The sequence below is a fragment of the Macaca thibetana genome, chromosome 4 (genome assembly GCF_024542745.1).
Source record: "Macaca thibetana thibetana isolate TM-01 chromosome 4, ASM2454274v1, whole genome shotgun sequence".
NCBI lineage: Eukaryota > Metazoa > Chordata > Mammalia > Primates > Cercopithecidae > Macaca > Macaca thibetana.
In genome coordinates this window covers 11,785,377-11,798,543 of record NC_065581.1, presented here as the reverse complement: position 1 = coordinate 11,798,543, position 13,167 = coordinate 11,785,377, and the positions used below count along the sequence as shown (strand labels likewise).

Below are 13,167 nucleotides of genomic sequence, written 5' to 3'. Positions count from 1 at the left end.
AAAACTGCTTTAAAAAGGCACAGGCTATATTTTGGCTAGATGGACACTTGTTCTGCCTTTTATTTGTTGCAATAAAATACACACAACATAAAACATATTTTAATCATTCTAGGGTGTGCAGTTCAGTGGCAACAAGTAAACCCATAATATTGTATACGAATCGCCGTCATCCAATTCCAGGACACTTGCATTAACTTAAAAAAGAACTTGTTATCCATTAGCAGTCACTTTCCATTCCCACAGCTCCCTAGCCCCCGGTAACCACGAATCTACTTTCTGTCTCTATGGATTTGCCTGTTTTGGATATTTCATTTAAGTGGAATCATACAGTATGTAGCCCTTTGTGTCTGACTTCTTTCATTTAGCATGTTTCTAAGAGTCACAGAAAATGCAGCATGTATCAGTACTTCATTCCTTTAATGGTTGAATAATATTTCTTTTTATGTAGATAACTCATTTGGTTTACCCAGTCATCAGTAAATGGACATTTGAGTTGTTTATGCCTTTTGGAAATTGTGAATAGTGTTGTTGTAAACATTCATGTGAAGATTTTTGTTTGATTGTCTGTTTTCAGTTATTTTAAGTATATACCTAGGAGTAGAATTGCTGGGTTGTATGATAATTTGGTGTTCAACTTATTAATGAACTCCCAAACTGTTTTCCATAGAGGCTGTACTATTGTACACACTCACCAGCAGTACATGAGGATTCCAATTTCCCCAGATCCTTGCCAACACTTGGTGTTTTCTGCATTCTTAATTATTATTGTCATCCCAGTGAATATGAAGTGGTGTCCATTGTGGGTTTGATTTGCATTTCTCTAATGACTAAGGATGCTGAGCATCTTTTCACGTGCTTGTTGGCCACTTGTATATCTTCTTTGGAGAAATGACTTTTCAAGTCCTTTGCCCATTCTTAAATTGGATTTGTTGTTGTTGTTGTTGTTGTTGTTGTTGTCAGAGATTTTTTTGTTTGTTTGTTTGTTTTTTAGACGGAGTCTCGCTCTGTTGCCAGGCTGGAGTGCAATGGCACGATCTGGGCTCACTGCAACCTCCGCCTCCTGGGTTCAGGCGATTCTTCTGCCTCAGCCTCCCAAGGAGATGGGACTACAGGCGTGCACCACCATGCCCAGTTAATTCTTGTATTTTTAGTAGAGATGGGGTTTCACCATTTTGGCCAGGATGGTCTTGATGTCTTGATCTCATGATCCGCCCACCTTGGACTCCCAAAGTGCTGGGATTACAGGCGTGAGCCACCTCACCTGGCTGAGTTCTTTTTGTATATTCTGGATACTGGAACCTTACCAGACATGAGATTTATAAATATTCTGTCTCATTCTGTAGGTTATGTATTTACTGTCTTGATTGTCCTGTTTTTAAAGAAAAGATACTGAACAAAGCACTTAGGTGCCATTAGGAAAAGAATACCAAATAGGGTAGTAACAGGCACAAAAGTTTTGAGTTAAGGGAAGTCTCCTCACTGTCATTTGTTTTCTCTCCTGGCTATCAATAGATGGCTCATATCCAAAGTCTCCTTGAACTAACCACAGTGTATTAGGTCATTCTTGCACTGCTATAAATAAATACCGGAGGCTGGGCAATTTATAAAGAAACAAAGTTTAATTGGCTTATGGTTCTGCAGGCTGTACAAGAATGGCGCTGATGTCACCTGGCTTCGGGGAGCCCTCTGGAAGCTTACAATCATGGTGGAAGGAGAAGAAGGAGCAAGAGCAAGAGCAGGAAGGTGCCACACATGTTTAAATGATCAGACCTCACAATAACTCAGTTACACTTGCAAGGCAGTACCAAGGGGATGGTGCTAAACCATTCTTGAGACATCCACCCCCATGATCCAGTCACCTCCCTGGCCAGGCCCCACAGCCAATATTGCGGATCACATTTCAACATGAGATTTAGGCAGGGACACACATCCAAACTACGTCATATGGCAGCAATACATTGTGTAAAGATTCTATGTGCCAGCCACGGCACATAGGTATGGGGATTTAGTAACACATGCCTTACATGTATTTCTCTCCTGTTCTTGTAGATACCTTGCAATATAAGGGTTATTATTTCTATTGCATAGATGAGGAAACTGAGAAGCAGATATGTTAATGAGCGGACAAAGACCTCACTGCTCACAAGTGGCAGAGTCAGGACCCAAAGTCAGGTCTGTCTGATTTGAAAGCTAGAACTTATCCTACTCACTCACCAGTTTGGTACATTTTGCTCTGGGGCACTTAGGGCCTCCATGAGTTCATTTGGGGCCTTTCTGGCCATAGAGAGGAGGACCAGCAGAGGTTTTGGGTCTCTGGGGCCAGCGTACACTTTAATCAGGGCAACTCTGCTTTGATCTCTTTTCTAATCTGTGACTTTTGTATATGATTGTGTTTGGGGAGGAAAAAAAAAGAGAGAGAGAGAGGTTTCTGGTGCCTTAAAACGTGTTTGAAATCCACCGCGAAATCATGTTACTTCATGGAAGAAAATCCCAAAGCTCTTGTAGCCTCTTGTAAAATAGAGGTTTCATTAAAGGAAGGCTTTTCTAAACCTTACAGATAGAAATGCGGTATTGCATTTGTACACACCTGCAGTCACACATGTGCACGTGCACACACACACACACAACCTCCCTCCACTCCCCAATTCCTGCGCATTCCTATTCCCTACTCCAGACAGAGGATGCCAGCTCTAGGGGAAATTGCCTCTGAACGCCCACTCACAAAAAAAAAAAAAAAAAAAAGAAAGAAAAAAGGTGGCTCTTGCCAGCAATTGCACCCACACTTCCCAGCAGCCCTGGCTGTTGCCATTCATTGGTCAGGTATGATGCTGCCTGCTCACCTTTGACAGCCTTCCCATCTGCCAGCCAGCCCAGAGAGTCTCCAAACTGAGCCACCTTTCTTGCAAAGTGAGTTCCCACCCACCCAAGAAGGAGATCCTTAGCTCCTCCTCATCGCCAGTCATGATGATGATGATACTCAGGAAGAGATCCATTCTGTGGAAACCCCACAAGGTGAGGCCACATCTAACTAGCTAACAGGTGAGTGTCCTTCCTCCCTGCCTGTACCACTGGCTTGGATGGAGAGGCGGCTGCGTGACCAGGTGAGGGGGCCACGGGGCTGCGCGCTCCCACATGACATGTCTGATTTTCCAGACAGCATGTCTCAGCAGGGTGCTGATCTGGGCCTGGAAATCCCCGTCCAGAGTGTTGATCTCTGTCTCGAGCTCTCTGCATTTCCCTTGTTAGGAGATTAGGGCTGTCCGACGAGTTTGTCGGAGGTTATCGCAGGCGTCTGAGGTGCCGGCGTGGGAGGGTGAACAGTTGCCGAGAGAGTGAGGGGCTTTGAAGTGGGTGGGCAGGAAGGTGAATTTGTGAAGTTTCTCAGAACTGCAACTTGGTTTTCTGAACATTTATCCTGTGCGCCAGTAAATTGTTGCCAGATGTCTGCTCCAGTACAGTTCTAGCGTGAGATCACATGAAGATATTTAATGCCATTAACTGCTTTAGTCAGAAATGAGGAAGGGGTGCTGGGGAGGCTTCCTGCTCACTAGGTAAATTGGGATCCAAGGGCAGAAAGCCTTTTTATCTTCCATTCCTAGTTTTCTACAACTTAAACACATATAGGATATTTTATTTTCTTTTGCTCTCAAACATTACCCAACCCACCATGGCGATGTATTAACAAACTCCTAGTGTAGACAGTGCTTCCTGGATCCTTAGGCACTGACGGTGACAAAAGGGGCTTGCAACCTGCAGGAAGAAACTGCTGAGCAGGCAGGTGCCAGCAAGTTGTGTTTTCCAAAGCACCGGCAGGTGCTTCTCATCTCTTAACCCCCTAGTGGCTTGCCTATGAACCACTCCTTCTCTAATTTCCTAAACTTTCCCAAGTTTGCAACCACTGAAGTCACTAGTAGATTCACCACCCAATATGGGGCTCCTGCTACCACAGGCCACTGGTAAGATACGGATAGCATTGCAGGCTCAGAGGCTGAGAGATCTCCCCTCTGAAGACCTAGATAATGCAAATCCAATGAGACACAGATGAGAGCAAGCCGGGCTTTGTCCTGCCCTGTGCTGGCTTGGTGCGCACACCCACGCCTGGCTACACCTGACTCACCTATCCAGATGAGCAGCGGCAGCCCCGGGCACAGGCCACTTGCAATGTTCCACAGTTGTGGAACACTGGATGCCATGAAGTTGAGGAAACGCCCCTTTCCCTCTCTCACCTATTTTCCTTTAGAAGCCTAGGGGTCCAATTGTAATTGAGTTTTTCTTTACAATCAGGAAAAGTTTTCCCTATCCCCTGATACAGAATAAAGCGAAGGAGGGAAGGGTTTTAGCTCAGCCCAGCCTGCATGGTTTCCCAGCATCTCAGATATTCATACATGTGGTGGCGTCTAGTCTTTTGGTGGCCTGATCCAGCAGGGAGTGGTGGAGGAGGGGAGAGAAGGACATCTCTCCCGCCCCCACATCCCCACACTATTGGCTGCTCCCCCTGCCACTCAGCAAAGCCTGACATCCCTCTGCTACCCTTGCCACAGCTCCTCTTCACTCACTAGGGATGAAATCAGCCCATAGGCGCCTGGTGTGAACCCATACGTATCTGAGACAGATCTCAATCAATTTAGAAAGTTTATTTTGCCAAGTTTAAGGATGCACCCGTGACACAGCCTCAGAAGGTCCTGACAACGTGTGCCCAAGGTAGTCAGGGCACCCACGCCTGGTTTTATACATTTTGGGGAGACATGAGACATCAATCAATATGTGTAAGTTGTACATTGGTTTGGTCCAGAAGGGCAGGACAAGTTGAAGCAGGGGAGGGGGCTTCCAGGGCACAGGTAGCTAAAAGACAAACGGTTGCATTATTTTGAGTCTCTGATTAGCCTTTCACTGAATACACAATTTACCTGTGAGAGGAGAAGAGAGGAATAATCACTATGCCTTAGTCTGGAAACAACAGGACAAAGGAAGCCATCAGATATGCATTTGTCTCACGTGGGCAGAGGGATGACTTTGAGGTCTGTCTGTCCTTTGTCCACAAGGAATTTTCTTGTTAGCTAATCATGAAGCAGCTATCTCATTGTAGCAGCTTGACTTCCCTTTGGCTTAGTGATTGTGGGGTCCCGAGATTTATTTTCCTTTCACACTGACAAACACCGAAAACCATCCCCAGACACAAGAAAGGGGGAAAATGAGTTTTCCTGGGGTACATGGAAGTCCCAGAAGGTAGAGACAGCAGGGCGAAGTGGCAGAGCGGTCCATGACAGTAGGTCAAAGCACTGAAAGTAAACCATCTATATCATGATTTTTGGGAATGTCCTAGCTGTTAGGTCTTACTATTGAACCAAACTGACAAATCTCAGGGATCCTGGGCTAGAAATCCCATGGATTTGATTTAGAATGATCTCCAGAAAACGGTTCCCTGAGGACTAACAAGATTTCAACCGGCAGCAAATAATAGATTTACGCTTGAGGGTATGCCCTACAAGAAACCAAGAAGCTAGAACCGCCCTCCACTCACATCGTGCGAGTCTCCTTAAAGCTTTGCTGCAGCTCTGAACTTCTGTAACATGGGCCACAGGCAGCATTTCACAATGATCACAGCGCACAGTTGTATACCTTGTGTTAGACATGCAAAATATGGTTAGTGCAAACATGCTCACTAAATTAACTATGGCTTGCCAAATTAATTCCTGGAAGCAAAGAGAAAGAAATTCAATTTTCTAACCAATTATGCTTATTGATTTTTCAAGGTCAGGCCTCAAAGAAAAATGCAGAAAGAGTGAAAATTGCCATAGGACTTTATGAAGAAATTGTATTTGAAATATGGTTTTATATCTACTTCAGCAATAACTGTCACTCACTTTATCTATGAGTAGATCCAGAGTCTCACTTTTAGGTAGAAGGTGTGTTGTGTGTTCACACTGGGATACGGACAGATCTGGGTATGTTTAGGATCTGAGGAATAGGCTTACTGATTTGGGGTCTATTTGCTGGGGCTTAAGAGCTTTTTAGTAAATAAATTATCCAACCTCGCCCCGCAACCCAAATTAAGAAACTCATCTGTAGCAAGTAGCAAAACGTACACGTGGAAGTCTGTCATGTGATCCCTGCATTCTTTCGGTGCCACAGTAATATGTTTACCTTTTGATCGTAATTCACACTTGACCTAAATCTCATTGTGAACCAGGAACCAAGACGTGCAATTTAAAACATTCTCTTTTGAGGGGGCACAAATGGCACATTTGTTAACAAGACATGAATTTAGAAATAATTCTTTGGAGGCGTAAGATAGAAAAGGTGTAATTTATAAAGTGTCATTTAGTTTATTAACATATGTACATTCAAAACAAGCTTCCACTTTGAGAGAGAGAAAAGGAAAACCAATTCTGTTTGGCACCTTTGATAGAAACCTGACCTCATGTTTGCACACACCCACTCCCACACCCACACACCCTCCTTCCATTGCCCTATCCATACCAATTCTGTGACAAAGGTCAAGCTTTTGAGCATGGTCACCATGTGATAAAGTCTGGACTATTTCACCCAATGCAAGGTTTGCTTTGCCACCATTCTCACTCCTCCAATATTTCCTGGGGTATAAGCACAGCCTGACTCCGGACTGCCTGTGTGGGTAGCACTGGGGGACAGGGGGTCTTATTACAAATGGCGATTATTAATAGGTCCTCAGACCTATTAAATCAGAATCTCTTGGGGAGGGATCAGAAATCTCATTTTGTGTTTTTTGTTGTTGTTATTACTGTTGAGACAGAGTCTTGCTCTGTCACCCAGGCTGGAGTACAGTGGTGTCATCACAGCTCACTACAGTTTCAAGTTCCTGGGCTCAAGTGATCTTCTTACCTGAGCCTCCTGAGTAGCTGGGACTCCAGGTGTGTACCACCATGCTCGGCTAATTTTAAAAATTAATTTTTCTTTTTTTTTTTTTTGCAAAGATGGGATCTCACTATATTGCTCAGGCTGGTCTTGAACTCCCGTCCTCAAGTGATCCTCCTGCCTAGGCCTCCAAAGTGCTGGGATTATAGTTGTGAGCCACTGCACCTGGCTAGGAATCCTGTTTTTTTTTGTTGTTGTTGTTGTTGTTGTTTTTGAGACAGAGTCTCACTCTGTTGCCCAGGCTGGAGTGCAGTGGCACGATCTCTGCTCACTGCAAGCTCTGCCACCTCCTGGGTTCATGCCATTCTCCTGCCTCAGCCTCCTGCGTAGCTGGGACTATAGGAGCCTGCCACCACGCCCAGCTAATTTTTTTGTATTTTTAGTATAGACGGGGTTTCACTGTGTTGGCCAGGATGGTCTAGATCTCCTGACCTCATGATCCGCCTGCCTCGGCCTCCCAAAGTGCTGGGATTACAGGCGTGAACCACCGCGCCCAGCCGGAATCCTGTTTTTTTAACAAGATCCCCAAGTAATTCTTCTGCACAATAATGTTTGGTAACTACTTCCAGAAGATTGCAAAAAAATTGGTTTGTAAAGGAACTGGACCCAAGGCCTTGACTTCAGGCTGGTATATGTCTCAGCAACTGGGCTGTAGTCTCTACCACCGTCCTCCAACAGCCCAATGACAAGAAAAGAAATGCACAAAAACGTGATTAAATGGGAAGCAACAGAATAGGCGAGAGAAAAATCCAATTAACAAATGCTAGACTGCTGAAAGTAGAATGGTTTTTAACTGTCCTCAGTGACTCAAAGACATCCAAGCCATCATTACTTGCAGAGCAATTGTGGTTCGGGTAGCCAGTAGTATTGACATACATATATAATCTAATGTGGATGCTGACTTAAATCAGATGAACCATGAGAACAGCAAAATGAAACAAAATAAAAAGTAACAGTGGGATTCTTCTTCAAATAAATATGCTATATTAATGTATGGATTGACAATAATTACCATTAAATATACATATATTGGGGACACACCTCAAAATTTGTTACTAATAAGGATGCATAGTCAAAAGTGTTCAGGACCTTGATAGTGGAGATCGATTTGAAAGATAAAAAAATTAATTACAATATGGTGCTAATATATGGTCATATATGACCAATCTTAGAAGATATCTGTGTTTTAATAGAAGATGAGGCTTAGTCCAAAGGACTCCCTCTTTGATGGTGAATTTTGGGCTCTCTGGTTGGCAGGTAGATGAGTTATGAGGCAGTGGAGCTTTTACCAGGATAATTACATTAAATAAGAAACTTCTAGTGGTTCTTAACCAGACCCTTGGCTGGGATCAGGAATTCAAGGCAGTCATGATTTTTCCATGGTCACCCAATCACCTTTCCTTCTCCAGTGGAATTCAAAATGCAGTCAAGTCAGTTACTGGCGGGCTCTGCAGGTAGTTTGAGGACAAGTTTATTATAGAATGCATTATTGTAGAACGAATCCAGTTCATTATAGAATGCAAATTTTCATGTACACTGTAAAACTATTACATTTAGGTTAACTTCCTTCGCCAAAAACTTTCAGACAGGTTTATTCCTCTTTATATTTTGTGTAACTTTATAAATTACATAAGGAATACAGCACATGACTTGTATTAATCGAAATATACATATACACACAGGATAAAGTGCAACCCAGCAGAACGTATCTGCGACATTCACTTTCTTAACCCCCCTGAGAAGAATTTTCTGAGTTAATGGAAAAATGTTGTTCTCTAACAAAGTCAGGTTATTTTTCCACACTGTTATGTGTGGTTTTTGGCATTCATATATATGAATATATATATTTTTATATACATATTTTATATGTATAAAATATATGTATATATATTTTGGAGACAGAGTTTCTCTCGTTGCCCAACCTGGAGTGCAGTGGTGTGATCTGAGCTCACTGCAGCCTCCACCTCCCAGGTTCAAGCAATTCTCCTGCCTCAGACTCCTGAGTAGCTGGGATTACAGGTGCCCACCACCACACCCAGCTAACTTTTTGTACTCTTTTAGTAGAGATGGGGTTTCACCATGTCAGCCAGGCTTGTCTTGAACTCCTGGTCTCAAGTGATCCACCCACCTCGGCCTCCCAAAGTGTTGGGATTTCAGGCGTGAGGCACCGTGCCTGGCCCAGCTCAGCTTTTTACTGAGATTTTATATAGACTGCTTCACTTGTAAGGGTCAACCCTGTGGTCTCACCAATTCAATAATTTTCAGAAAACATTTATTTGTTCTTTGCTTGGGAAGGAAAGCTCAGTTATTTACCTATCTCCTCATTTCTTTTTGAATCTGCACTGTAGCTGGTACATGCCTATTTCATGCTTCCCAAAACGCCAAACGTATTTTGAAAAGGGATCCAGTTTAGGGTGATCAAATGTCTTAGTTTGCCCAGAACAGTTCTGGTTTTAGTACTAAAACTCTCACATTCCAAAGAAACCCTCTGTCCTGGGTAAACCAGGATGGCTGAGGTAGCCACGAGCCCCGTGGGACTGTTTAAGTCTCCAAAATTTAAAATAGAATAAAATTAAAAATTTGGTTTCTCTGTTGCATTAGCCACATTTCAAGGGCTCTATGACTACCCATGAGAACCTCACGGGACAACGCAGAGATAGAAATTTCCATCATTGCAGACAGTTCTGTCGGATAGTGCTGAGCTAGAGGGTATTTCCCGCAATCGCCTAGAACCAACAGCCTTTAAAACAGTGCCCCAGTCAAGTGTTAAGCAATCTCATGTGACGCGGCTGGCACCTCAGTGAATGCGCAGAGTGTACTGCGTCAGCAAAGCTGCAGTGAAAACTTTTGTTTTTTAGAGTTTGCATATCCTGATGCATCAGGCGTCTCGGACTATGCCCTCATCTTCTTAGAGCCCAGGAATTTATAAACAGTTGTTGGCATTTAGTGGAAATCGGGGACATGGCAGGAGAAACATTTAACATGACAGCAAGAAAAGATAATTTGGCTCTTTTAAATTGGGCATGAGGCATGAGGGTCACGCTAATTTTGTTCCCATTTATAGATTTTTTTCCTTGACATGCAGCACAGCAGAGAGGATAGCTGGGTCAAATTGAGTTAGAGCTAAAGGAGCTCAGGCACAAGGAAAACCGCCTTTGGAATGAAGAGCTTTTAAGTCCATTTCATCCCTAACCCAAGCAATGGGCTATAAAGTTGGATGGGAGCTACAAAGTGGTCAGAGTCATGGGGAGATGTTTGGCAACATCTGTCCTCCCCCAGGGCAAAGGCAAATTAGAAACAGAGACAGAGACAAACTGCTTGTCTGTTTAAAGATTCAGTGCTGAAGAATCTAGTTGTGAGCACAGGGGTTATCTGTTTCATAACATTTTATTGAAGACCTGCAGAAGTCTGTCCTTGCTCTTCAGTCATTCATAGTCTAGTGGGGACTCTAAAGTATTTCCTAATTTTAAAACTATAAGATTTAATGTAACAAAGGACGATTTATGAAGATGGCAATGATAGTGATGATGATGATAGTGATGGTGATGATGATAATGAGTAACATTTATTGGGAGCTTTCCAGGTGTCAAGCTCTATTCTAAGTGCTTTACATGAAGGAGTACAAGACAATACTCTGGGAATATAGTTGCTAGAAGGATCCTCAGGTAAAAATATAGCATTCTGTTTTTCAAGATTTCTCCGAAATGTAGTATATAAACAAAGCAAAATCCTTTTATAAGTCATTTAGAGAAATAGCGTAGTAGAGCCATTTCGGCAATACATTTTATTTTTTTAAATGACCTTTTTATTTTGGAATAATTTTGGATTTACAGAACTGTTGCAAAGATAGTACAGAGAGTCCCCATATGATGATGGATTTTTGAGTCAGACAGCCATGGCCTAAAGTCCCAGTTCTGCTGTTTATGCACTGTGTGTCCTTGGACCAGTTATTTAAACACTCATATCCTCAGATGTGGCTTCCTTGATTGTAATATAGCACAATAACACTTGCTTTAGAGGGTTGTAGGAAACAAAAAATGAGAGAATGTGTGTGAAGTGTGTGCACGTGCTTAAGCCATTGACGTGCCTAATAAACATTAGCACTTATTTTTATTTATATAGAAAGTATATTCGTTATTAAAAAATAAAGAAAATAATATGTTACAATAATTTTAAATGGGCCGATGTCTACTAATTGCATACAAACATTCCTTCTCTCTTCACCACCCTGCCTCAAAAAGAGAGGTAATGATAATTCACCAACTTGCGACTTCAGGTCAATTGCAGTTGCTCTTTTCAATTCCTAAGAAACTGCAGGGGCCAGTGGGAAATTTTGAGTTGTTACAGTCTTCATGGAAAGCCCCAGGTCAAAAGTGAAGACTCTTCTTCAGTTTAAAAGCTAATGTTGGCCTTAAGACAACTGTGAAATATGTTTGGAAATTGTTCCCACCAAATGTTTTCTGGAAAGAATTCCGGCTGCTAGCAATTGAAAGCCTAGTGATAGATTTAGCACCTCGGCCATGCTGAAGAAACACTGCAAAAGTTGTTCCGGCAAACACATTTTCTAGCAATGGGGTACTTGTTGTGGGCCACATGGGTATTCTGGCCAGGTTTTGGCTGTGAGGACACATTCTCCAAGGGCTTCCAATCCTAAAAGCTAATGCTTACTGAGAGCTTATGACCTCAGAGGCTCTGTCCTTAGTACTCCACAAGCACTGTCTCCTCCAATCCACACAGCAATGCTGTAAGTTGGGTATTATTATCATCATCCCCATTTCATAGTTGAGGAAACTGAGACACAGAGAGTTTCATGAACATGCCCATGGCCACAGGGTTGGGAACAAATGAGGCCACGGTTTTTGTTTGTTCGTTTTTGTAGAGACGGAGTCTTGCTCTGTTGCCCAGGCTAGAGTGCAGTGGCATGATCTCGGCTCACCACAACCTCTGCCTCCCGGGTTCAAGCAATTCTCCTGCCTCAGCCTCCCAAACAGCTGGGACTACAGGTGCACACCGCCATGCCCAGCTAATTTATTTTGTATTTTGATAGAGAGGGGGTTTCACCGTGTTGCCAAGGCTGGTCTCGAACTCCTGAGCTCAGGCAATCCACCCACCTTGGCCTCCCAAAGTGCTAAGATTACAGGCATGAGCCACCACGCCCAGCTGAAGCCAGGATCTGAGGTAGGTAACTTAGCATTTAGGACTCACACTCTCAGCCACTATGTGAAAATCTTTTGCCTCGATTAGCTTTGGAATTCACACTTCTCCAGAAGCCAGCCTTTCACTGCAGGATAGCAGCCTCATGGCAATAACAGAAAGCGATTTGAGAGCCCCTCAAGTCAACTGGTAGCTGTCAGACATTTCCTCAGGCATCCTCTCATTCGTGGCATCCTAAGGATGACTCTAGTGGTAGACAACAGATCCTTGAACAGCAACAGCCCAGGCTGCAGGTTAGACTTTCCTACTTGGCCACGTAGCCTGATGGCTTCTGGACTCTGTGTTCTCTTTTTGCTCCTGATCCAGTGCTCCTTTTGAAAGTTACAGCCAGATTGATGAAAACAGGGATTGTCACACTTGCCCCATTAAAGGGCTAAGGACTACATAAAAACATAAAAACTGTTCTATGTTACCACAGCGGTGGAGAGGGTATTGTCATGCAATGAATCCCTGAAATGAGGTTACTAGATGAAGTGCAGTAATTATTGCTTTCCAGAACAGAAAAAAAAAAAAAAAAAAAAAAAAACTACCTCCCCAGCACTTCAAGCAAGTTCATTGAGAAAGCAGCCTCATGGTTTGAGGATAGCCTTGAAGATAAATGGCTGTACTCCATCTACGACCTATGTAGGCCTTTTCCAAATCATTTTGACATCACTCCCTCTGAATCTTAGAAGGCAAACACAGGAAGGGAAAGGGCAAAACATGGCGGAAAGAGATTTCGACATCGTTCAAGTGAAAGTATACAAGGGAACAGTTACTGGAGTCTACGGTCAGGAGACGTTTGCTCTACCCAGCCGATAATCAGCTGTACTTCTGTCCACGGAGCTCACGTCTATAAAACATTCTTATCCTCAGCAGACCAGGGTTCAAATAAATCTTTCTCTGAAAGTAAAAAGGAGAAGCTAATTTTATTTTACACTGGCATGTCATTTATTTTGGGCTCCCACAAAACGAATTGGACTCATGCTGAGTAGCCTAAAACACCAAGAACATTCTAGAGGAGATTGGTGGAAAATGGTTAGTGTCCATGAGCCTCAACCAACTAGATAATGTGAAGCG

At 43.2% G+C, this 13,167-nt stretch overlaps 1 protein-coding gene across 1 annotated transcript in view; it reads left to right on the top strand.

The window, feature by feature from the left end:
- Positions 1–2,973: 2,973 nt before the first annotated feature.
- Positions 2,974–13,167, top strand: part of ADTRP (androgen dependent TFPI regulating protein) — a 91,641-nt gene continuing 81,447 nt past the window's right edge. The window contains exon 1 of the mRNA XM_050789602.1: positions 2,974–3,039. The gene's annotated coding sequence lies outside the window, so the exon portion shown is untranslated. The remainder of the gene's footprint in view (positions 3,040–13,167) is intronic.